The sequence below is a fragment of the Ceratotherium simum genome, chromosome 12 (genome assembly GCF_057802395.1).
Source record: "Ceratotherium simum simum isolate JZ-2026a chromosome 12, ASM5780239v1, whole genome shotgun sequence".
NCBI classification, from domain to species: Eukaryota; Metazoa; Chordata; class Mammalia; order Perissodactyla; family Rhinocerotidae; genus Ceratotherium; species Ceratotherium simum.
In genome coordinates, this window is record NC_141911.1 from 48795827 (window position 1) to 48820003 (window position 24177).

At 36.0% G+C, this 24177-nt stretch overlaps 1 long non-coding RNA gene across 1 annotated transcript in view; it reads right to left on the reverse strand.

Moving 5' to 3' along the window:
* The window catches only part of LOC147915847 (uncharacterized), a 51981-nt gene extending 47201 nt beyond the window's left edge, over positions 1-4780 (reverse strand). The window contains exon 1 of the long non-coding RNA XR_015553745.1: positions 4742-4780. This is a non-coding gene — a long non-coding RNA (uncharacterized LOC147915847). The remainder of the gene's footprint in view (positions 1-4741) is intronic.
* Positions 4781-24177: the final 19397 nt, after the last annotated feature.

Below are 24177 nucleotides of genomic sequence, written 5' to 3' on the forward strand. Positions count from 1 at the left end.
TATTGCATTTTTAAGATCTTCCCTGATCTTAAAAGTATCTGCCTTTACTAGGATTTAAGCTCCATGAGGGTAGGAAATTTGATCTATTTTGTTCACTGACATATTTTCAACATCTAGGATATTTGTTGAATGAATGAGTACATGAATGGATTTGTTAATTTATTTATTATATTTTTCTTGCATTAGTTGAACACTATTGATCTGAAGATGTAAGAGTTTCTTCAGGTCATAGAAGCTTTCTTCTATCTTTCCACTGTTTTTTTATACATTTAGAGACTTCAGAGTGGCCCTTTCATCTGAAAATTTTTTTTTTTTATACAGTTGGTAAATTTTCTCTGTTTGTCTATAAATAGTTCAGTATGAGAATTTGGAATACAGGCTGAGATTTTCAGATCCTTATTCCAATACTTTGCTCCAATCACAGAAACCAAAATAATGTTTATATTTACTGGGTTAGACTTTGTTAATCCAGATATCCATTAACCTGCAGATGATCAAAGAATGAGTCAGAGCTGAAATCAGTCAGTCCTGATTTTTAACATCTTTCTTATTTGTTTGTCACGGATACACCAATTAGGTGAAACAATGATCTCATTATTTGCCTGGCTCAGTTTTCCTAGTTCAAAATGAGCTATAGCTTTGCTCCAGTTTTTTCTCTTGTAGCTGCCCAAGTAAACTATAAACTTGGAGTAAATTTCCCATGGCTTCCCCACTTTATGTAGCTTTTGGGTTCTGATGAGATTCTTAAAGATCATACTGGAATCTATGTATGATCTAAAACCACTTTATGACCTGCTTAATTGGTTTCTAAAGAGGGCTCTTTCTCTTAATTTTGGACTAACCTTTGTCTCAAACACAGGTTTTTGGATTGAATTTTCAATGTAATTATTTTAAAAATGATAAACATCTCAAATTTTGTGGCATGTGGTTTTTCTGCATTTCCTAGTTAGTATGGAAATTTTTCTTGTTTGTTTTTTAAACCCTAATTATAATTACAATAGACATCCTGTAGCTGTATGTGCTCATGTCACAGGTAATGAGAAGCAAATGGGAATTCCGTTTCATCAAGTGTGCAAGTGTATGAAATTGTCTAGTTCAGTTTAAGTGCTTTAAAGACATAATCCCGGCCTGGAAAATTATATCAAACTGTGTCTACATAGGAAGATCTTAAGGATAGCCAGATTTTGTGGAATTACTTCTGTAATAGATCTATAGATCTTCAAACTTGTTTTTATTGATTTTCCAAACCATGTTGGTTTCTCTCTCTCTCTCTTTCTTTTTTTCAAACTGGTACACTTAATCTCTTTCCCCATTTTATAAAATTCTTTAATTTTCTCTCCCAATTTTTGTGAATGACAACCTAATGGTTGTGTCGGGGGAAGAGGGAGAATCTCCTTCTGCCCTTTCCCTTAAGGTTCTTCTGGCTGGCCAAATAATCAACAAGACAGGTTAGCAGGAGAAAATAATACCAAGTTTAATAACATGTATACATGGGAGAAACTCAGAAATGAGCAACTCCTCCCTCTGTCTAAGCTGCTTGCTTAAGTATTGCAGCTAAAGGCAAGGAGCGTGTTGGCGGTGGGTAGTGGCCTGGGACTTCAGAGGGCAGGAGGACAATTCTTTTCGGGGTCATCTATAGATAATGTGGTCAGGGAGAGACAGAGTTTTTGATAAAAGGGGCTTGGTGCCCCTCCCATTGTAACATCTATTTTACATTATCTTTATAGCCATCATGATAGAAGATCTGTTCCAGGAAGGAGCCACCATGTCAAATTCTTTAGGCAGTTAGTGGGGGAGGTCAAATGTCCTTCAGAGAAAACAATCAAGGTAAAGAGATATATTTCAGGGTGGCCAAATTTTGATCTCCCACAGTTGCATATTTACTTTTATCTGCAGACATAAGATCTTTCTATTTATATATGTTTTCTCAAGTTTGTAAAATATGATTTTCTAAATTCTGACTGTAGCTAATATTTCCTTCTATCCCTATTAGAGACTCAATCATAACAATTTTTTCATCAGAAATAACATTAAATGTTGAATTAAAAAGCTGTGCATAAGTCCACATGCTATCTATGTAATTTTATACAAGTTATTTAATCTCTGAACTCATATTCTTATGGGTAAAATGCATGGATTCAACTAGATAATATCAAAGCTTCATTCAAACACTAAAATCTCTTATGACTTCCCTGTCTACCACCAGTTCTTTTCTTGTTGGATGGAATTAAGCTAAAAATAAAAGTCCTTTTACATTGTGACTCATGGAGTATGTAGGGTTTTTTAAATTAATCTTGACAACATTAATGCAAATGAGAAAGAAAGGAAAGAGGTTTTTAGGTGAGCATGGTTTTTTTTTTAATGAGACTTAAAAAAAGGAAGATTCATGGAGAAGTAAAAAGATTTATCCAAAGATTTACATGAACTCCAGAGAATAACGTTAAGAAGAAAGAGGCATTAGAATGGACTGGGATTTGTAAAAAATGCCAACAAAAATTGTTTTGTTGTGTTTGTTTATTTTTATTTGATGATTGAAAAAAGAACTCTTTCTAGATACTGTTTTGTTGAGACGTGACTGACGAAGCAGACTTTCAGGGTCTTTCATTTCCGTTAAGAAAAATGATCTTTAAGCTGGAGACTTAAGTCTTAAAGAAAATTGATCTTAAAACTATTCTGCACACACACACGTGTGTGCCCACACACATGCACACAAAGCGAAAACAATTGTAAGAACAATCTGGTACTATAATAACCTGGCTGCCACCAGCCCCAATAAACTTTCAATCTTGCAGCTGAGAACAAAACAAAACAAAACAAGACAAAACAAAAAACTACCACCTGCTAACTTGGCCTTTAGACCAGCTCTGAAATCAATCCATTTACTAGGATTTTATTTGCCCTAGGCTATCAGCTTGGTGGTTCAGTAGAAAGGCAGCCTTGTGATTGATTTCATTATGATCTTGAATCTTGATTCTCAAAATCATGTGTGGTGAATAGGCGGCTATGCTAGAACTATCTGTCAAGTGAGCAAGCACCTACTTGATGTGAATAAAAGCCAAGAAACTAAAAATCATATATGCTCACCATAAAAAAACTGAACTAATTATCTCATTTCTAGAAACTTCAGCTCTGTCCTCACTGTTAATTTATATGAAAAGAGTAGATAAAAAAGAACATCATAATAATATCTAGGCTGCCATAATTGACATTCTTGAAGTATGTTTCTGGAATGGGGAATTACTGTTCTGTAGTCACATTGCAGCTTTAAACAAAGTGTTTTGCCCAGCTGAAAACCTGGATTCGCAATAATAGTCACATGCACCCACTTTAATCTTATTTATTAGTTTCTGTCCCCAGTGACATATTTAAATAAACATTGGAATTAGTTAGATTTTTCTCTGTTCAGACAAAATATTCTAAATTGTTAGTAGTAAAACACAGACTGATTCCTTTCCAGTCATTCTCAATTGATATTATTAGTATCCATCCACCTGTGAACTCAGAAAAATATATAGGTCACTATTTCTTTCTTATTTTGCATTTCGCAAAAATGCATATGCATTTTTTGCATAGTGATGTTTATTGAGTGGGGTCCAGAGAAGCTAAATATTCTATAAAATGTACAGAAACATAAGGAAGAATTGCTTTCTCAATTTTCTTAGTTTCCCAACTTCTCTTAATTTCCTTAATTAAATGGAAGCCTGTTAAGACTAAAATTAACATAATGTATATTAAATGCTGCCTTATACACTGAATTAAAATTAAAGAATATGGTACCTTCATCCAATAACATCTTCCCAAAGTTTTGAAATTTAGAAACTTAGTGGATAACTAAGGGAACATGGGACACAGACATAACTCATGTATTTTGATATAGAAATTGTGAAGTGGGATCAAGTTCTTTTAAAATCACTTTTTCAGAGATGTAATAATGTGCTACATAGCTCTTGACTCTCACTAGGTTGGGTAAATCTTTTGTTCTTAGGTACTTTTTCTTTAAAGAACTTAAAAGCTAAAAAAATGTGCAGTCATGCCCTGTAAATTGAGGAGGTTGGACCTGCCAGATCTAAAGCCTCGCTGACTCTGAGATTCTGTGCTGTTAACTTTACAGAGAAGGGCCAATAGTGCAATAAGAAAAAGGGGGCGAGGATGGTAAATCCACTTCTAATGAGGAGAAAGGAATGCTTAGGGAAATTTAAAAAGCATAAAGTGAATATTTTATCCTTTGGTATTAAGGCCCTAATGGCTTTTTGTTTGACTTCCTTTTAACTATTTATGTTATAAGGAAATTGTAAGTTTATTAAAAGCAATGTCTATAAATGTTAATGTTTCCCTTCTTCACTACAATCAATTAGGGGATTTAATAAATGTTTGTCAAAATAAACTGAACTCTATTTGTAAAAGTTAATTCAATATGTTTTTACTTTGAGAGAAAGACCTTTAGAAAAATTTCTTACAATGCCATTAACCACTTGGCATTCTTTCTTTACAAAGAGAATGTTTTCTGAATGTTTTAACAAGTTTTATTTTTTAATTGGAATACTATCTCTTTTTCTCAGAAATACTTTTTAAAAAGTTGAACACATAGTGGAGATACTATGTGTATTCTTTACTAATAGCTACTTTCACTCCCGTGTACTCTGTAGTATTATAGCTGTTTTGGACATATGCTCCAATGCTCATTCAAAAAAAAAAAATTCTTTTAGCAATGTATGAGTTAGAGAAAACAAATATAGATTACCTGTTGTGGTCGACAGAATGGTGCCCCCGAAATGTCCATGCCTTAATCCATGGGACCTGTGAATATATTACATTGCATGGGAAAAGGGACTTTTTAGATGTAATTTAGGCTATAGACCTTAAAATAGGGAGATTAGCCTGGATTATCCAGGTAGCTCCAATCTAATTACACGAGCCTTTAAAATCAGAGAACTTTCTCCAGCTCTAGGCAGAAGAGATGGAGCAGAAGAAATCTGAGAGATTATAAGCGTGAGAAAGATAAGACCCGACTTTCTTGGCTCTAAGATGTGGAGTTCTGTTTGCAAAAACTGGGAAGAGGCTTTTAGGAATTGAGGGGCCCCCAGTTGACAGCCGGCAAGAAAATGATGACTACTTTTCCTATAACCAACTGGCCAACAACCTGAATGAGCTTAGAAGCAATTCATCCGCGTACTTCCAGAAAGGAACACAGGTCTGTGACACCTTGAGCTCAGCCTTCAAATTTGAAGCATAAGATTCAAGTGAGCCACGTTGTACCCAGGCTTCTGATGTAAAGAGACTGTGAGATAATAAATTTTTTGTTTTAAGCTGCTAAATCTGTGGTAGTTTGTTATGTTGGCAATGTGAAACTAATATACCTGGTGAAGCAGTATCCCCAGACTCACTTTTTATTGTACTTTTTACTTATACTTCTTAGATCAAAGTATAATCTGAAATGTTGTTTTAATGTCTTTTATATGCCCAATATTGTGTCAGTTAGAAATTGAAAGAAAGGATTATAATTTACATAAATCCTCCATAAGGAGCTTACATGTGTCTCTAGAAATGTAACTACTATGCTTTAGTTTTTTCCTTAAGTTTTAAACATTGTAGTGTTGATTATAAAGTTTTTCTCTATAAGGCAGTTGCGAATTTTAAATGAGTTAAATGTGAAGCGCTTAGCACAAATATCCGATCCCGAATGCACTATGTGTCAGTTATTATTGTGATTATGAGAAAAATATTTGACCATAAAGAGTGATCATTGTAAACTATACTGTTCAGAATAAAGTTTAACTAGACTGCGCTTGAAACTGGAAGAATGAGGAGAATTTTGCTAAGTGACTGGGAGGAAAAAGAATGCTTTAGGATTTAAAAATGCAAGAGAGAATGTGCGGGAAATGAGTGCTGCTCTTATGAGTAGTAGAGAGCATGCCAACCTGCGTAAGTTGAGTCCTATTGGAGTAGGAATTGGCAGTCTCTCACATCGTGGAAACCATGACGATTTTCGCTTTAGGTCACGTCACGGTACACTTACTGTGCACATCTCAACAGAGGAAAAGGTTTTATCCATAGTTCGTTCCTATCCCGTGTCTGTTGAAGCTTGAAATTCAGCTGCTCCCAGATCTAGGATGTAGTAGCTCAGAGAAGCTGCATGCTTTCTTTGTTGCTTTTGTCTCGTTGGTATTAATGACAAATTACCTCACTTCCTATACCTACCGCATTCCCATTCAACTCATTTTGGTCAATATGTTTTCCTTTGCAAAGGATAGAAACCTAACTAAAAGTGACTAAAACAACAACAACAACAAAATTATTGGCTTATTTTAATTTAAAAGTTCAGGGGTTCAGGTGCAGCTATGTCCAGGTTTTCAAACAATGAACTTGAGATCTGTCATTCTTTTTTCACTTATCAGTTCTGCTCTTCTCCGCGTTAGAAAAATTCTGTCAGGTTTCCATTTTAAGATTACAAATGTAGCCTTTAGCGTCAGCAAGTTTACATAATGTTCAAGCTCATGATCTCAGAAAGAGAGAAGCTCTTGATTCGATCCATATTAATCCATTTAAAAAGATTTTGATTTGTTCTTATAAGGTCACATGTCGGACATTAGTTTCTATTCATTTGCTTGCCCCCCACCCCCACCCCCGCTATGTCTCGTGCTTGGGTCAGCCTAAGGTACTCATTGAACAGGAGTTTGGATTTGTTTTCTTTGGAATTATTTTCTTCTCATCCTCTATCTATTAACATTATTTTATGATTCTCACAATTAGAGATCCTTAGATAGGGCTCTTATATTAAGAAGACAGACTTCTAGATGGATGTGGACAAATACAGTTTAGGAGGTGGTAATTGCCACAGTTTGGAGTGTGAAATAAAGAGAAAATATAAAATACCAAAATATTATAAGGAAAGACACAAAGGAAATTAATTTAACAAGTAGGTTTAAATGCTTTCTTTGTGGTCTTGGTGCAAGAGTAATGATAGTGAATACTTCTGTCGTATATTCCATTAGGAAGAGAAAAACACTGTACAAGAAAGCAAGAGAATATCTAAGAAAGATATGTAAATCTGGAATGGGGCATAGTGAGTGCTCTGTTACAAACACATATGTGCATCAAAATTTTCTTAATAACACAGGCAGATATTTGGAATTATATTTTCCACATCTGTTTACCTAGGCTGAAATTATAATAGCAAAAACTCAGTTATTTTAAACCAAGATTAATTCTTTTTCTAAATTATTTGCATTTTTTGACCTTTTAATTTCAAATTGAAAAGATGAATATCAAAACTTTTTCCCACTATAATAAAGGAAGTAGAAGAGGGTGTATTCTAAAATCAGAGTATATCCACTTTCATCTTCAAGTATGCTTAATAGACTTTTTCCGATATCCTCCCAAATGCCTGAATATGGTAGGTGTTAACTACATCTGCTTAATAGAACCAAATGATTATATTTTGCATTGGAATAATACCGATAATAATATCTGACATTTGATACATAGTAGAAACGTTGTATTAGCATCTTCTTTCTTTTTTTTTTTTTAAATTTTTTGTTTATTGCAGTAACATTGGTTTATAACATTGTAAAAATTTCAGGTGTACATCATTGTACTTCTATTTCTGCATAGATTACATCATGTTCACCACCAAAATACTAATTACAACCCATCACCACACACATGTACCCAATTATCCCTTTCACCCTCCTCCCTCCCCCCTTCCCCTCTGGTAACCACCAATCCAATCTCTGTCCCTATGTGTTTGTTTATTGTTGTTATTATCTACTACTTAATGAAGGAAATCATACGGTATTTGACCTTCTCCCTCTGACTTATTTCACTTTGCATCATGCCCTCAATGTCCATCCATGTTGTCACAAATGGCTGGATTTCATCGTTTCTTATGGCTGAGTAGTATTCCATTGTGTATATATACCACAGCTTTTTTATCCATTCGTCCCTTGATGGGCACTTAGGTTGCTTCCAAGTCTTGGCTATCGTGAATAAGGCTGCAATGAACACAGGGGTGCATGTACCTTTGCAAATTGGTGTTTTCAAGTTCTTTGGATAAATACCCAACAGTGGAATAGCTGGATCATATGGTAGTTCTATCGTTGATTTTTTGAGGAATCTCCATACTGTTTTCCATAGTGGCTGCACCAGTTTGCACTCCCACCAGCAGTGTATGAGAGTTCCCTTCTCTCCACAACCTCTCCAACACATGTTGTTTCCTGTCTTGTTAATTATAGCCATTCTGACGGGCGTGAGGTGATATCTCATTGTAGTTTTGATTTGCATTTCCCTGATAGTTAGTGATTTTGAACATCTTTTCATGTGTCTGTTGGCCATCTGTATATCTTCTTTGGAGAAATGTCTGTTCAGGTCTTTTGCCCATTTTTTAATTGGGTTGGTAGTTTTTTTGTTGTTGAAATGCATGAGTTCTTTATATATTTTGGAGATTAAGCCCTTATCAGATGTATGGTTTGCAAATATCTTCTCCCAATTGTTAGGTTGTCTTTTCGTTTTGTTGATGGTTTCCTTTGCTGTGCAGAAGCTTTTTAGTTTGATGTAGTCCCATTTGTTTATTTTTTCTATTGTTTCTCTTGCCTGGTCAGATGTGGTGTTTGAAAAGATGTTGCTAAGACTGATGTGGAAGAGCGTACTGCCTATGTTTTCTTCTAGAACTTTCACAGTTTCAGGTCTTACATTCAAGTCTTTAATCCATTTGGAGTTAATTTTTGTGTATGGTGTAAGGTAAGGGTCTACTTTCATTTTTTTGCATATGGCTATCCAGTTTTCCCAACACAATTTGTTGAAGAGACTTTCTTTTCCCCATTGTATGTTCTTGGCTCCTTTGTCAAAGATTAGCTGTCCATAGATGTGTGGGTTTATTTCTGGGCTTTCGATTCTATTCCATTGATCTGTGTGTCTGTTTTTGTGCCAGTACCATGCTGTTTTGGTTACTATAGCTTTGTAGTATATTTTGAAATCAGGGAGTGTGATACCTCCAGCTTTGTTCTTTTTTCTCAGGATTCCTTTAGCTATTCGGGGTCTTTTGTTGTTCCATATAAATTTTAGGATTCTTTGTTCTATTTCTGTGAAAAATGTTGTTGGAACTTTGATAGGGATTGCATTGAATCTATAGATGGCTTTAGGAAGTATGGACATCTTAACTATGTTAATTCTTCCAATCCAAGAGCACGGAATATCTTTCCATTTCTTTGTGTCTTCTTCAATTTCTTTCAGAAATGTTTTATAGTTTTCGGTGTACAGATCTTTCACCTCTTTGGTTAAGTTTATTCCTAGGTATTTTATTCTTTTTGTTGCAATTGTAAATGGGATGGTATTCTTAATTTCTCTTTCTGCTACTTCGTTGTTAGTGTACAGAAATGCAACTGATTTTTGTATGTTGATTTTGTATCCTGCAACTTTCCCATATTCGTTTATTACTTCTAAAAGTTTTCTGGTGGATTCTTTAGGGTTTTCTATATATAAAATCATGTCATCTGCAAATAGTGACAGTTTCACTTCTTCCTTTCCAATTTGGATCCCTTTTATTTCTTTCTCTTGCCTGATTGCTCTGGCTAGGACTTCCAATACTATGTTAAATAGGAGTGGTGACAGTGGGCATCCTTGTCTGGTTCCTGTTCTTAGAGGGATAGCTTTCAGTTTTTCACCATTGAGGATGATATTAGCTGTGGGTTTCTCATATATGGTCTTTATTATGTTGAGGTACTTTCCTTCTATACCCATTTTATTCAGAGTTTTTATCATAAATGGATGCTGTATCTTGTCAAATGCTTTCTCTGCATCTATTGAGATGATCATGTGATTTTTGTTCTTCATTTTATTAATGTGGTGTATTACGTTGATTGATTTGTGAATGTTAAACCATCCCTGCATACCTGGAATAAATCCCACTTGATCATGGTGTATAATCTTTTAACGTATTGTTGTATGCGATTTGCTAGTATTTTGTTGAGGATTTTCGCATCGATGTTCATCAGTGATATTGGCCTGTAATTTTCTTTTTTGTGTTGTCCTTGTCTGGTTTTGGTATCAGGGTAATGTCAGCTTCGTAGAATGAGTTAGGAGCTTCCCCCTCCTCAATTTTTGGAAGAGTTTGAGAAGGATAGGTATTAAGTCTTCTTTGAATGTTTGGTAGAATTCACCAGGGAAGCCGTCTGGTCCTGGACTTTTATTTTTGGGGAGGTTTTTGATTACTGTTTCGATCTCCTTACTGGTGATTGGTCTATTCAAATTCTCTACTTCTTCTTGATCCAGTTTTGGAAGGTTGTATGATTCTAAGAATTTATCCATTTCTTCCAGATTGTCGAATTGGTTGGCATATAGTTTTTCATAGTATTCTCTTATAATCTTTTGTATTTCTGAGGTGTCTGTTGTAACCACTCTTTCATTTCTGATTTTACTTATTTGTGCCTTCTCTCTTTTTTTCTTGGTGAGTCTAGCTAAAGGTTTGTCTATTTTGTTGATCTTTTCAAAGAACCAGCTCTTGGTTTTATTAATTTTTCTATTGTTTTTTGGTCTCTATTTCATTTATTTCTGCTCTGATTTTTATTATTTCCCTTCTTCTACTGATTTTGGGCTTTGTTTGTTCTTCTTTTTCCAGTTCCTTTAGGTGCATTGTTAGATTGTTTATTTGAGATTTTTCTTGTTTGTTGAGATAGGCCTGTATTGCTATAAACTTCCCTCTTAGAACCGCTTTTGCTGTATCCCATAAATTCTGGCATGTCGTATTTTCATTTTCATTTGTCTCCAGGTATTTTTTGATTTCTTCTTTGATTTCTTCATTAACCCAGTCGTTGTTCAGTAGCATTTTGTTTAATCTCCATGTATTTGTGGCTTTTCTGATTTTCTTCCTATAGTTGATTTCTAGTTTCATACCTTTGTGGTCAGAAAAAGATGCTTGGTATTATTTCAATCTTCTTAAATTTATGGAGACTTGTTTTGTGGCCTAATATGTGATCAATCCTGGAGAACGTTCCATGTGCATTTGAAAAGAACGTGTATTCTTCGGTTTTTGGATGGAATGCTCTGTATATATCTACTAGGTCCATCTGTTCTAGTGTGTCGTTTAAGGCCAATGTTTCCTTATTGATCTTCTGTTTGGATGATCTATCCGTTGGTGTAAGTGGAGTGTTAAAGTCCCCTACTATTATTGTGTTACTGTCTATTTCTGTTTTTATGTCTGTTAATAATTGCTTTATATATTTAGGTGCACCTACATTGGGTGCGTAGATATTTACAAGTGTTATATCCTCTTGTTGGATTGTTCCCTTGATCATTATGTAATGCCCTTCTATGTCTCGTTTTACAGTTTTTGTTTTAAAGTCTATTTTGTCTGATATGAGTACTGCTACCCCAGCTTTCTTTTCATTGCCATTTGCGTGGAGTATCTTTTTCCATCCCTTCACTTTCAGTTTGTGAGTGTCTTTAGGTCTGAAGTGTGTCTCTTGTATGCAGCATATATATGGGTCTTGTTTTTTTATCCAGTCAGCCACCCTATGCCTTTTAATTGGAGCATTTAGTCCATTGACATTTAAAGTAGCTATTGATAAGTATGTACTTACTGCCATTTTTAACTTTTTTTTTTTTTTTCCTCAGTGTTTTAGTAGTCCTTCTCTGTTCCTTACTTCTTCTATACAGAATTGATGGTCACTTTAGTTTGACCTCTGTCTGAAAGCTGTACTCTTTAACTACCCTCCTCCCTCCTTTTATGTTTTTGATATCATATCCAACCTCTTTTTGTGCATTTGTATCCATTACGTTCTAATCGTGGAAATAGATAATTTTTCCTATTTGTGGTCTTCTCTTTTCCCCTTAAATCAGTCCCTTTAACATTTCTTGTAACACTGGTTTCTTGGTGACAAACTCCTTTAATTTTTGCTTATCTGGGAAAATTTTGATCTCTCCTTCCATTTTGAACGATAACCTTGCTGGGTAGAGTATTCTTGGCTGTAAGTTTTTCCTTTTAGCACTTTAAATATATCATGCCATTCTCTTCTAGCCTGTAAGGTTTCTGCTGAGAAGTCAGCTGATAGCCTTATGGGGTTTCCTTTGTATGTAACTTGACATTCTCTTGTGGCTTTTAGGATTCTCTCTTTATCTTTAATTCTGGACATTTTGATTATGATGTGTCTTGGTGTGGGCCTCTTTGGGTTTATCTTGTTTGGGGCTCTCTGTGCCTCCTGTACCTGGATGTCTGTTTCCTTCCTTAGGTTAGGGAAGTTTTCATCTATTATTTCTTGAAATAGATTCTCTACCCCCTTGTCTCGCTCTTCTCCTTCCGGGACACCTATAACACGGATGTTAGTGCGCTTGATGTTGTCCCAGAGGTCCCTTAGACTGTCCTCACTCTTTTTAATTCTTTTCTCTTTTACCTGTTCACCTTGGGTAATTTCTTCTAGTCTTTCTTCCAGCTCACAGATCCGTTCTTCTGTATCTTCTACTCTGCTTTTGAGTCCCTCTAATGAGTTTTTCATTTCCAGTATTGTATTCTTCATTTCTGATTGGTTCTTTTTTATATCTTCCATTTCTTTGTTGACATTCTCACTGAGTCCATCTATTCTTCTCCCCAGATCAGTGAGCATCCTTAACACTCTTAGTTTGAACTCTCTGTCGGGTAGGTTGCTCATTTCTGTTTCACTAAGTTCCTTTTCTGGGGTTTTGTCCTGTTCCCTTACTTGGAATGTATTCTTTTGCCTCTTCATTTTGCCTCTTTCCCTGTGCTTGTGTCTACGTATTAGGTAGGTCAGCTATGTCTCCTGCTCTTGGATAGGTGACCTTATGTAAGTGATGGCTTAGGAGGCTTCCAGTGTGCTTCCCTCAGTTCTCAATGTTCCAGGGGTGACCCCTATGTGGGCTACGTGTATCCTTCTGCTGTGGCCTGTTTGCTCTCCCTGTAGGCGCCCAGGGAGGCTGAGTTATGCTCCTGGCCAGCTGTTGTAATGCTCAGCTGCTTGTAGTTGTTGTGGGCCCTTCAGTCTCTTTATCAGGTGTGGGGAGCCCCAGCACAGTTGGCTGCAAGTTCTAATACCACATTTGTGTTGCAGTATTTCTTTTAAGTGAGTAGGCCCCCAGCGTGGCAGGTTGTTAGGCTCAGGGCCTTACAATTGCTGTAAGCCTCTAGCCTATTAGGTCTCTTGTCAGCTCTCTGAGGATTGCAGCTGGGTGGGGCTGGCCTCAGGCACAGGAGCACCCAATTGTTTCAGGTTTTGGAAGGTGGAGCAAACCTCCTATGTGGGTCTTTGAGAAGCACAAGTCTTCTGCGGCTGAGAAGCCCTGCCGCCCACAGGTCCACACACACAGTCAACACAGTCCTGCCCCATGTGAGCGCCCCGACCTCCCCAAGTGGACCCAGTCTCTCCAGGGCGGGAGCCCCACACACTCTGCCACCGCCCGACACTCTCCACCCGCTCCTTGTGCACACCCTGCCCCGCTCAAGTCAGCTCAGTTGCCAGGCTGCAGAGAATCCAGTCACCAATCTATGCAGGCCCACACGTTGCCTGAGGGCTTGTTGTTGGGTGGGGCTAGTCTCTAGGGTGGGCTGCCTGCCCTGGCTGAGCTGGATTAGATTGGCGCTCTAGCGGGTGGAGCAGACCCTGGGCTAGCAGGCCTCAGGGAGAACTCCAATGGCGTCTGTGTCAGCACGCTCACACCAGGCCACAACAATGGCCGCCGCCAATGTCCCAGTCCCTGGAGAGGTCTCACCCCTCACCGAGATGCACTCAGGGCCTATTAGGTGAGTCTCTTGTCACCGAAGCACTGTGCACCTTTCTTTCTGGTGATTTTAGGATGCTTTCTGGAACGGGTGAGTTTGTGCGCGGGCCCTTTAAGAGCCAGTTTTAGTTTCTTTGTGAACCGGGTTTTCTGGGGGTGCTACCCAATGCTTTAGTAGCAGGCACAGTCAGATATTATGCCGCTGGTCTCAATTGTGCTGGGTCCACAAAATGCCCACAGCGGGGGCGCTCCCCGGCTCAGGGCCCCGCGCCTCCAGGGAGGCTGCGTACCTGTGGGCTGCTCCCGGCGGCCGTGACGCTGGCGGCTTGTGAAGGCGGCGTTTTTCCTCTCCAGAAGGGAGTCTCTGCCTCTTCTACCCCAGTTAGGATTGTCCGTTGTTGCAGGAGTTCCTCTTATCCAGTTTTCAGTTCTGTCTCAGGGGTAATTTTTCCACGAGTAGTTGTAAATTGGCTGTGTCCACGGGAGGAGGTGAGTTCAGAGTCTGCCTACGCCGCCATCTTGACTCTGAATCTCTAGCATCTTCTTTCCATGTAAATATCTTAAGCACAATTAATGCCATTCATTGGTATACTGGTGCCATTTTATACGAGTGTAGTTCCAGAAACTCATTGCTCAGCTTGCCCTTTAATGTCAGGTAAATCACAGTATAACTCAGAAAATAGCTTAGATCAAAGAAAGCCGAAACATTCAAGTCAATTAATTCATGAACTTCAACAGCCAGTGGATGGTGAGTCTAATTTATTTTAAAATGTGACAGTTGAGGCAAAAGGATGCTGGTTTAGAAAGTTGTACGTGTGAAGCATTAGCTGAAAGAAGCACAGATTTTGACTGAAGCATCAATTTTGGAATACTTTAAAACTCTGTTCAGCAGCATTAGAAAGATAAATGAACAAAGGAAAATAAATGAAGGGGAAATATAAATTAAGAAAAAATCTGATAAAGTAGAAGAATTAAACTTCACTGTTGTAATATTTTCAGATTCTGTTTTATATGTGTTAGAGTAGACAAGAAGTTGTATTATTCATCAAAAGTGAAAGGGATTGAATTAAAATTAATAAGCCATAATGCTCCTTATTGGGTTTATGCTTTAGAACTTCAATGCAATAGCAATTGAATGGACATTTTCTATAAATAAAGGAAGAGAGTTATTATTGAAAACCTTATGTTGAGGGCCACTGCAGAGCTACCAATTCTCAACTCTGTATTAAATAAAGAAAGTTTAAGACAAAGTTTATGTTACCTTACTGATTTCTCATGTAACAATAATATGGTCTACTCATTTGAAAGACAAATACAAATACTGCAGTGGTTGCATTTAGAAGTTGCATGTTTAAAATAAGGATGAGTAATGTCATTTGAATGTTTTCATCTAAAAATAAAGTAAAACTGTATGTAATATCAAAATACCTTTAGTATTTATAGTGATAGGTATCCTCTGTGTTATATTGCAAATAAATTATCAAAGCTGGAAATATTGAACCCACAGGGTGAGATGGGGGAAGGCAAGGCTTTGTGCAACTTAATATATTGGTTCATGTTAGTAGAACAAGAGACTTTCGGGATATGGTATTTACATATGACTGATAATGAGAGGGAGGAAAGCAAGGGTAACAGTCAAAAGTTTCCAGCAGGTCAGTATAAAGAGATCTTGGTAAAATTCCAGATTGAGAATTCTGTGATTAGCAATGTTCAAAATACATTAGAAAAGTGCATTAGGGCTGGTAAATATAGGGAGGCATGAGGATAATGGTTAGGCTCATAGGGTCTTGAATCAGACTATGTAACTTCAGATTCTAGCTTCACTACTTAGTAGCACTGTGATTATGATCCAAATAATCAACTTCCCTGAGTCTCAGTTTCCTTATCGCTAAAATGATGACAATAGAACTCTCTTCCATGAGGCTTCTGTGAAGATCCAATGACATAATATATGTAAAGTCCTGGTCCATAATAAACACTCAATAAATGTTAGCTTTATTATTACTGTTATTATCACTGTTGTTGTCATCATCATCATCATCAAAATGTCTGGCAAGAAATTTGAATTTGACAAGAATTCTCTCTAGAATGAAGATGTTTATTCTGGTATCTCAAATGGAGTTAAAAGCTGCAAGGTAGAAGCAAACCATGATATCAACATTTCATGTAACAAAGAGGCAGAGAGGGTGTAGAGTTTCATATTCAACCTAACTATTCACGTTATCTACACTCTACTCAACTTTCCCTACAAACTTCTGGGAAGGAATTTTGGCTATAGGTATATCGATACCACGAGAAAAAAGATAATATGAAGATATTAAAGAGGATATTTGTGAAGATGACACACAATGGCATTTGGTTCATATAATTCCTTTTTTAATATCCATACCATGTCTATTTTTTCTCTAAAGATAGAATAGTATGCTTTTCATGTTGGAATTCATGACTGAATGGAATTTAACATATGCAGATAGCAAAAACAAAACCATTTGACTAGTTTAGATTAACTGAGTTACATTACACTGGTATTCTTGCAGGTTCAAGTCTTATATTAAAAATTTCCAATATTCTTAGATGTCTCTTTGGTTTCACAAACATGACAGGTACCTACGTGGGTCCTGGCTAGAGACAATGTTGGTGTTTTAAGAAAAATTTTGATTTAAAATGATATAAAAAGTTTTTAAAGCTTTTAAAAAACTGTTTAAACAGTCTCCATAGAATTTACTGAGGGAAGGCATTAAGCTACATTTGGACCATCCTTAATTTAAAACTTGAATACCAACTCCCCAGTTCTATTTTTTTTTTCTAATGGAAAAATTGACTTTCAGAAACAAGCTGAAACAGGGATTATTCCTATGCATATTTACATGTTAGCAGTAAATCTCCCCTTTGATGGCCCTTTTAATAGGAAAGACTCTTTTATAAATCTAATTGTTCACACACAAAATAAAGGGCCTTTTACCTTTTACCTCTCTTCGGATAGTTGGGTAGTTTGTTAATATAACCTGCAGTTATTTAATAATAGCTTCAAGGCTCTCAGCATTTTCCTCTCCTCTATTTTATTGGCCAAATAAAGTGACTTTTTAAAGACATTATTCACTATTTTTTTCTAGAACATAAATAGGTTTTAAACTGGCTATACAAGGGATTCTTCACTCTCTCTCCCCTTCCCTCTCCTCCTCCCACCTCGCTTCTCCCTTTCTCCCACAAAGTTATTTCTGAGTTTCTTTCCATTTCTTCTATTCTTTGTCTTCTATGTAATTTCAATAAGTGTGAAGATAGTGGACTGAATCCTCCTTCCATAATAAATAATAAAACACACACACACACGCAGCAATGAAGGTAAAAACAAAAACAAAATAAAACGAACTACCAAAAAAATCTGTAGTTACAAAATCCAGAAAGGGGGATGACTTTGTACCATAAACTTTGAGAAGTTGTAACAATGAAGGACACAGAGATCCTTCCTGTACATGCATATACACACACACATGCACACGCCCATGTATGATACGAAGGAATAGACCAAATCTTGAGTATTCTCATTAATACTTCAAAATTCCATAAAAGTGATATGAAGGGGTGATAAGGCATACCAAAAAAGACAATGAAAATCTCTTGAGATGTGAAGTTCTGCATAACAGGCCATAAAATCTATAACATTATTGGACCTTTAAAGGGCAAGTAGTTTGGGGGCTTACCATTTTCCCAGCTGTACTCATCAGGGGAAAAAAGTCAAATCCTCAAGAATTGGGCATACTTCTGATTGGGTGGAGTGGGCCCTGGTCAGGGCATTGAATAGTATGTCCTAAGAGCAATCAAGCTTAAGCCCCTTCAACTTCTTCCTCAAAGAAGTGTGATGTAGCCTCAGTATATATCAGCTCTCTTCCACTTGATTCTAAGTGGGAAAAGTGGAAAAGTGGATGTTAATCAAATACTGGTCTTAAAATTGTAGTTTGGGAAGATAAACTGTAGGAACGATTTTGGCTCACTTATGTTGGGAAGAATTGTAGAATTGGCTCCCTCTATATTGGGATTTAAACCCCGTGTGCTTCAGTTTCTTCATTTGTAAAATGTAAATATTTCATTGCATTGTTGTGTAAAGTGCCCCCAGAATACTAAATGCAGAGTGGTACTTGGTAGTTGTTAATTCCACTCTGTGGTAGAGGATGTTTGCTTTTTATCTCAACTTTTGACATAGTATCTTAGAGACAGAAAAGCTATATGAATGCCACATGTCAGAAAAGTAGATTGATTAGACCCAGCATTCAATAGAAAAAATTATCTTTAGCTAATATTTCCTTTGATATTTATTTTCAGTGAAGACTTATTTTTTGCATTAAATTGTGGTTCAATAAATACATTTTGGATATTTATTTTTAATCGTATCTATATGATTGTGTGCAGTTTATAAATTTAACATTTCCAATGTGGTAAGTAATTACAGCTGAGTAAAACTAAGATTCAGATATGTCCTGGTTTCTTTGGTATGTTATCACAATAAGTATCTCTAGATATCTATTTACATCTAGGTCTTGGGAAGAAGTGGCCTTTTAGAGGATTTTGTATTCTGGCACACAGGGCAAATCTAGAGAACTAGAAGGGCATTGTGATGTTGCTTCCAAAATCATATACATATAACTACCTAATCTTATACATTATCCTAATCTCTGTTATGTGTGTGTATACAAAGATCTAGGAAAACTTGATTTATTTCTTTTATTGTGATCTCATTTTTCCCCAGAAGTTAGCATGACTTGGACATTTTCTTCTTATACATCCTTTGAAACAACAACAACAAAATGCTAGTGCCTCTCTAGACCTTCATTTTGAGAAGATTAATGACACTTTGTATTAAGAAATCTGGACATTCTTCTTGCTGTGAGGTTGCTTTAATGTATGTTCACTGGGTGCCTCCTGATAAGTGGGTCTCTGATGGCTGTGTTTGGTTGTTTTGTTTTCTGTTTCAGCATGCATTGTGCACGGTCTTTGATAGTCCAAGTTAACCAGCACTGGTCAAGTTCCCACAGTTAATAAATTTGTTAAACAGAAGATTAATTAAATGTTTACAATCTATCAGTGTGCTAGACAGTGGGAATTTAATAATAAAGAAGGCTGACATTGTTCCTTTGCTTTACTGTTTGGTTGGGAAGAAAGATGTTGCAATAGTAATTTCAAATATGATCACTGTTACAAATAGCTATGTACTTGATTCTATAGGAGAACGGAAAAGGAGGAACTAAACTGGCTGGGAGTTTCAGGGACGTCCTTTTTGTGTAAGTAAAAATAAGAAAAGAGCTTTAAATTGGAAAAGAGTGGGCTGGATAAAAAGTAGTATTCTAAGCAAAAGTAAGAGTATATGTGAGAGCCTCGGGCATGAGGACAAGACCTATTCAAGACACTTTTAGAAATCAATAGAGTTAGAACATGCAGAACATGTGGGAGATATAGGAAGATGAAGCTTATGAAAAAGGCATGGGGTAAATTGTGGAGGGGCTTTAAGACAAAATGTGCTTAGATTCTATCACAACCTCAATAGGAAGCCAGTGAAGATGTATAAGCAAGGGAATGTATTATACATATTTGCTTTTTTAAAGAAGAGCTAACAGATATTAATTAATTAATCTCAATTCAGGGATGCCATAGTATTTAAACTAGTAACTAAGATCAACTTTAATATTTGAAATTTCATTAAGTGCGTAGTAGGTACAAGGGAACTTAAATGTGCCGACTAATGGAATCTCTGTACTTATCAAAAAATGTAGTTCTATCAATGAATTTTTCACATTCTAAAACACTCTCATTTTGGACAAATATTCACTGAATTTTAAATATTACCACATTCTTGCAAGTTATAACCTTTTTCCTATCTCATACCCACTTGCCGCAAGTGTTCCGTGCTCCTGCACCCTCTCTGCCCCTCAGAGAAACACATCTACCCTTGTCACACCAAGAAGTGGGAATCACAGGGCTGTACTCTCAGCTTTACTGTGTCTCTTCTTCCTTTTACATGCCCCTATTGCAACAGACCCATCAGCAGTGTGAAGGCTCATCAAAATTCAGTCGAGTTTTCTCAATTTATGAGTAAAAGAGACTACAGAGGTGGTGGAAGCATTTGATTCCACTGTCCTTTTATGGGAAAGGAGGAGGAAAAGTATTAATGCCTCATGAAATATTCTCAAGATGACAATTTCCTTCTCTTCCTTCCTGCAGAAGCCCAAACAAATTTGGTTTAGTAGGAAAGTTGATGTGGATTAAATGGGTCTGGCACCAGAAACAGGACCATATGGAGCATGGTGCTTTGCAATTTTGAATTATTTTTACAATGTAGCTATACCTTCTGCATGTTCCTCTGACAGGAATAGTAGCAGGGGTGTCTCAGTCGCATTCCCACACATATCCTTCTCTTGAGAGTGAGAAGAATGGGTGAGGGGTATCACTGGAAAGAGAAAAGGCAATGAAAATAGTAGGGAGGCTATGGCAATATTCCAGGAGAGAAACAAGGGTAGCTTCAAAGAGAATCAAATATTGAAAATACAGAGAGGTAGATGGATTTAATAAGAAAGAGAGAGAGAATCTACATAGATGGTTATTTATTTCATCTAAGGGTGAGATAGAGGAAGGACTGAAACTCTCAAGAGTATTGTTTGATAAACTGAGTAAATGAATGAACAGATGCTGATTAAATTGTAAAATATTTAAAAATGTGAAATCATCACTACTTTAGTTTAGATTGGAAATGGAAGTTAAGAGAAAGAAATATGGAGGTGGTGATTGTGAACTATCCTTTAAGAAGAACATGAGTTTACAGTGAAGTATGATTTCAGATTTGGAGTGAACTGAGAAGAGAGTAGAGCCAATAGAGAGGAACTAGTCAATGTTAAGAAGAGCAAGACAGTAATGAATGGTCAAGGGTCTGTGTGTGGGAATGGGTAAAGGGATTGGTCTTGAACAGGTTTTGCGTTTAAAACCAAATAGTTGATAATCAATGTGTTTTTAGATAAATTTTTAGGCCTGGAGATGGAAAAGAGGAAAGCAAGAATAGGAAAGGTGCTAATCTTGACCTGATCGTCTCTATGCAGTAGGAAGCAATAACCAAGCAGCAGTTACTCGTCTTTTAGACCAGTAGTGAACATATGTTGGTTCAGTTATTCATTCACTTATTGGGCAGTGTCTTTGATAATATAATATGTTTGGAAGAAGCGATAAACTTTCCACAAGATAGAACAGGCCTCTGATCTCAAGTAACCTACAATCAATTGGGGTATTTGCAGAGGCATGCTCTGTAAGCAGCTACAGTCTAACGCTTAGGAACACAGGGTTTGGAGTGGAACATCTGGTTTTGAACCCTAGCTCTATTACTTATAAAATTTGTTGCCTTGAGAATTTACATACTTCATCTCTCTGCTTCAGGGTTCAGTTCCCGGACACAGACCTATACCACTCATAGGCGGCCATGCTGTGGAGGCGACCCACATACAAAATAGAGGAAGACTGGCACAGATGTTAGCTCAGGGCAAATCTTCCTCAGCAAAAAAAAAAAAAAAAAAAAAAAAGGTGTCTTTTAAGATGTTTAAAACTGAGCTTTAATGATTAATTGATGGTACTTATGTTAAGAAGAGCCCTTTTTGTTATTATTATTAGAGTATAAACTTCTGAGGACCAGAATCATATTTTTTTTTGACACACAGTAATTGTTAAAAATATTGGTTCAATAAATAAATATTAGTTGTTGATAAATTAATAAAGTCAACTATCTTTAAATAAGTTTACAAAACTGATTTAAACAAGATTAAATTAGTGTCATGACTATGATATTTCACAAAGCCTATATAATGCCAATGTGCATTACACAATTCAAAGGTGTTTCTCACACTTACTTGATCATGCTACTTGTATTTTGCAGTGCATCTCTTGACACTATTGTTCTGTTAAAGGATGACATTGGGAATTGCTGGTCAAGTGTGTGATAAATAAAATATTTAGTGAAAAAATATGTTGACATTTTTTGTTTGGTACTACAAAAGAAAGCCAGAAAAGAAAAAAATGTAAAGATATATTTTTAAATAATCATTATAGTTAATATGTGTGTTTGTACTTATGGAAGCTTTTCCTATGAAATTTCATAAAGAATATGTTTGGTATTAATTATATACTATAAGAATATATTTTTATTGAGGGCAACTTAAGGAAGCAAAAAAGATATTTATCAATACAGCAGGATGGAAGTCAGAGTACCCTAAAAAGTTTATATTAATTTAATAAAGAGAAACATCTTCAATATTCTACTTTAATCAAAAGAAATCTAAATATATTATTCAGTGATTTATTTTAAAATGCAAAGTAAATGTGAGTTAAATGAGTTTAATATTTTGAAGAGCTAAATTCTTGGCTCTCAGATACTAAGAAGAATAAGAGTCTGAGAAATGTCCTAAGATCTAGATACATTTTAAAATAAGAATGGAGAGGGAGGTTAGATTGGGGTAGGAGGCAGACAGAGAAATAAAGAGACAATTTTAATGTTGACAGGCTTTATATACCCTGAATATAGGAACTATATTAGGCTCTCAGAGCTATTAGAAAAATTGGACGGGACACAGGCTTTGGAAAATTATATCTTAGCATGTGTAAGTGCAGCAACGTTCCCCTTAGAATTCTACAAAGAAGAGAAATAGTTGGGGGCTGGCAAAGATTATAGTTTAATTTAGAAAGCATTTGTGGGTGGAATTTTTAGGAGACTTAAAACCAGTTATCTTATTTTCTGAGAGAGAAACTCGAATATTAGACATTAAGTATTCTAGCTGGGTGCAGAAAGCTTTAGAGTTTCAGTAATTAGCTTTCTCTTCTAAAACAGAGTTTTATTCTGTAACTTGGTATTTTGACTTAATAATGAATGAATATTGAAGGCTATCAGACTCATTATTTTGGGAAGACAAATATTTTTCCATAAACAAACAAATAATTTTCTGAATTTGAAACATATCATGAAGGACAGAACAGCATTTTATCATCTACTCAATTAGTATATTGAACAGAGAACAAGCTTATTTAAACCACATACTTATTAAAACCTCAGATAAGGACCAAAACAAGGACACGCTCTTCTATTATCCCTATGAGCACTCACGACATCTGGGCAGATCCACTGCATGGGGCCGCAGTATATTTCCTCTTCTGGATAATTCTCTCTCCTTTGCAGGGTGAAAACTCCACAAAAGACAAAAAAATATCCTTTTTCCATTTATTTAAGAGAAATGAAGAATTGGCTGGAAAAATAGAAATGGTTGGATTTCTATTTTTTCCGTGTTTACCAAATTTGGAATAAATTAAATGTAGTTAGAAATCATATGCTAACTATTATTTAACAAACTGATAAACCCAGTAACTATACTAATAAAAATAACTGCTACTATTAATAATAATAGTAATAAAGCAATAGCTAAGAATTTGTTGGACGCTAACTGGGTTATTCACAACTCTTAAATTACCTGATTTAATTTTCACAACATTCATAACGGTTGTTGTATAAATGCTCATTGTGCAATGAGAAATCTGAGATTTAAAGAGGTGAAGTAACGTTCACAGTCACCGAACATATTCAAGGTCACACAGTCGGTAAGAGGAGCAGCTGCGAAGTCAGACTGACCTGAAGATTGTGTTCTTAAACTTGATACTATAAAAAGCTAGAATTCCACTTTTACAAAAAAAAAAAGAAAAAATTCAGCACAGCTCATACCTTCATTAAGCATAGTTTGATTTTGTTGTTTTGTTGTTTGATCCTAAGAAATCAAGAAAATCATTTAGCTAAATTAAAAACACTATTCCTAAATAAAAAAAAAAATGTTCTAACTCTAAATTTCTTAGCATGATCAAGAGCTAGTCTTTACTTCTTACTTTTAAAACCTGAGGCCAGTGCCCTGTATTATTTCCAGTCTCGTCTTTGCTGAGATGCTGCTTTGACTCTGTTAGCTCAAGTGTCTCTGATATCTTCGAGAAGTCTCACCCTTGGTTGCCAGCTGTCTTCTGTCCTCCAAAATTCCACCAGTTTAGCCAAGAGGAGATGAGTTGGTGTATGAGAATCATGAGTTGAGGGGGGGAAAAAGACCCTTTTAAATATACATTTCCTCTTTCTCTTTAGTCCCTGAGCAAGATCACATTTCCCATATCCCATCCATGATTCTCAGAACATAGAGGAAATTGCAATTAGCTTACTTAAAAAAATGTACTTCTATAAAGGTATACATTAATCTTGAACACCCCATTCCTCCATAGGAGAATGGTCGTTTCTATTATTGTTTTTTTTACATGTGACCAAAAATGTCTCTAAAGGAATTTTTCTTGGAGCAACTAGGAACAGAGGCTGAGTACTTTACATATAACTCCCTAAATTAGCCATGCAAAGTAGCTATCCTTTCTTATAGATGAGGAAATTAAGGTTCAACATATTTAAATAAT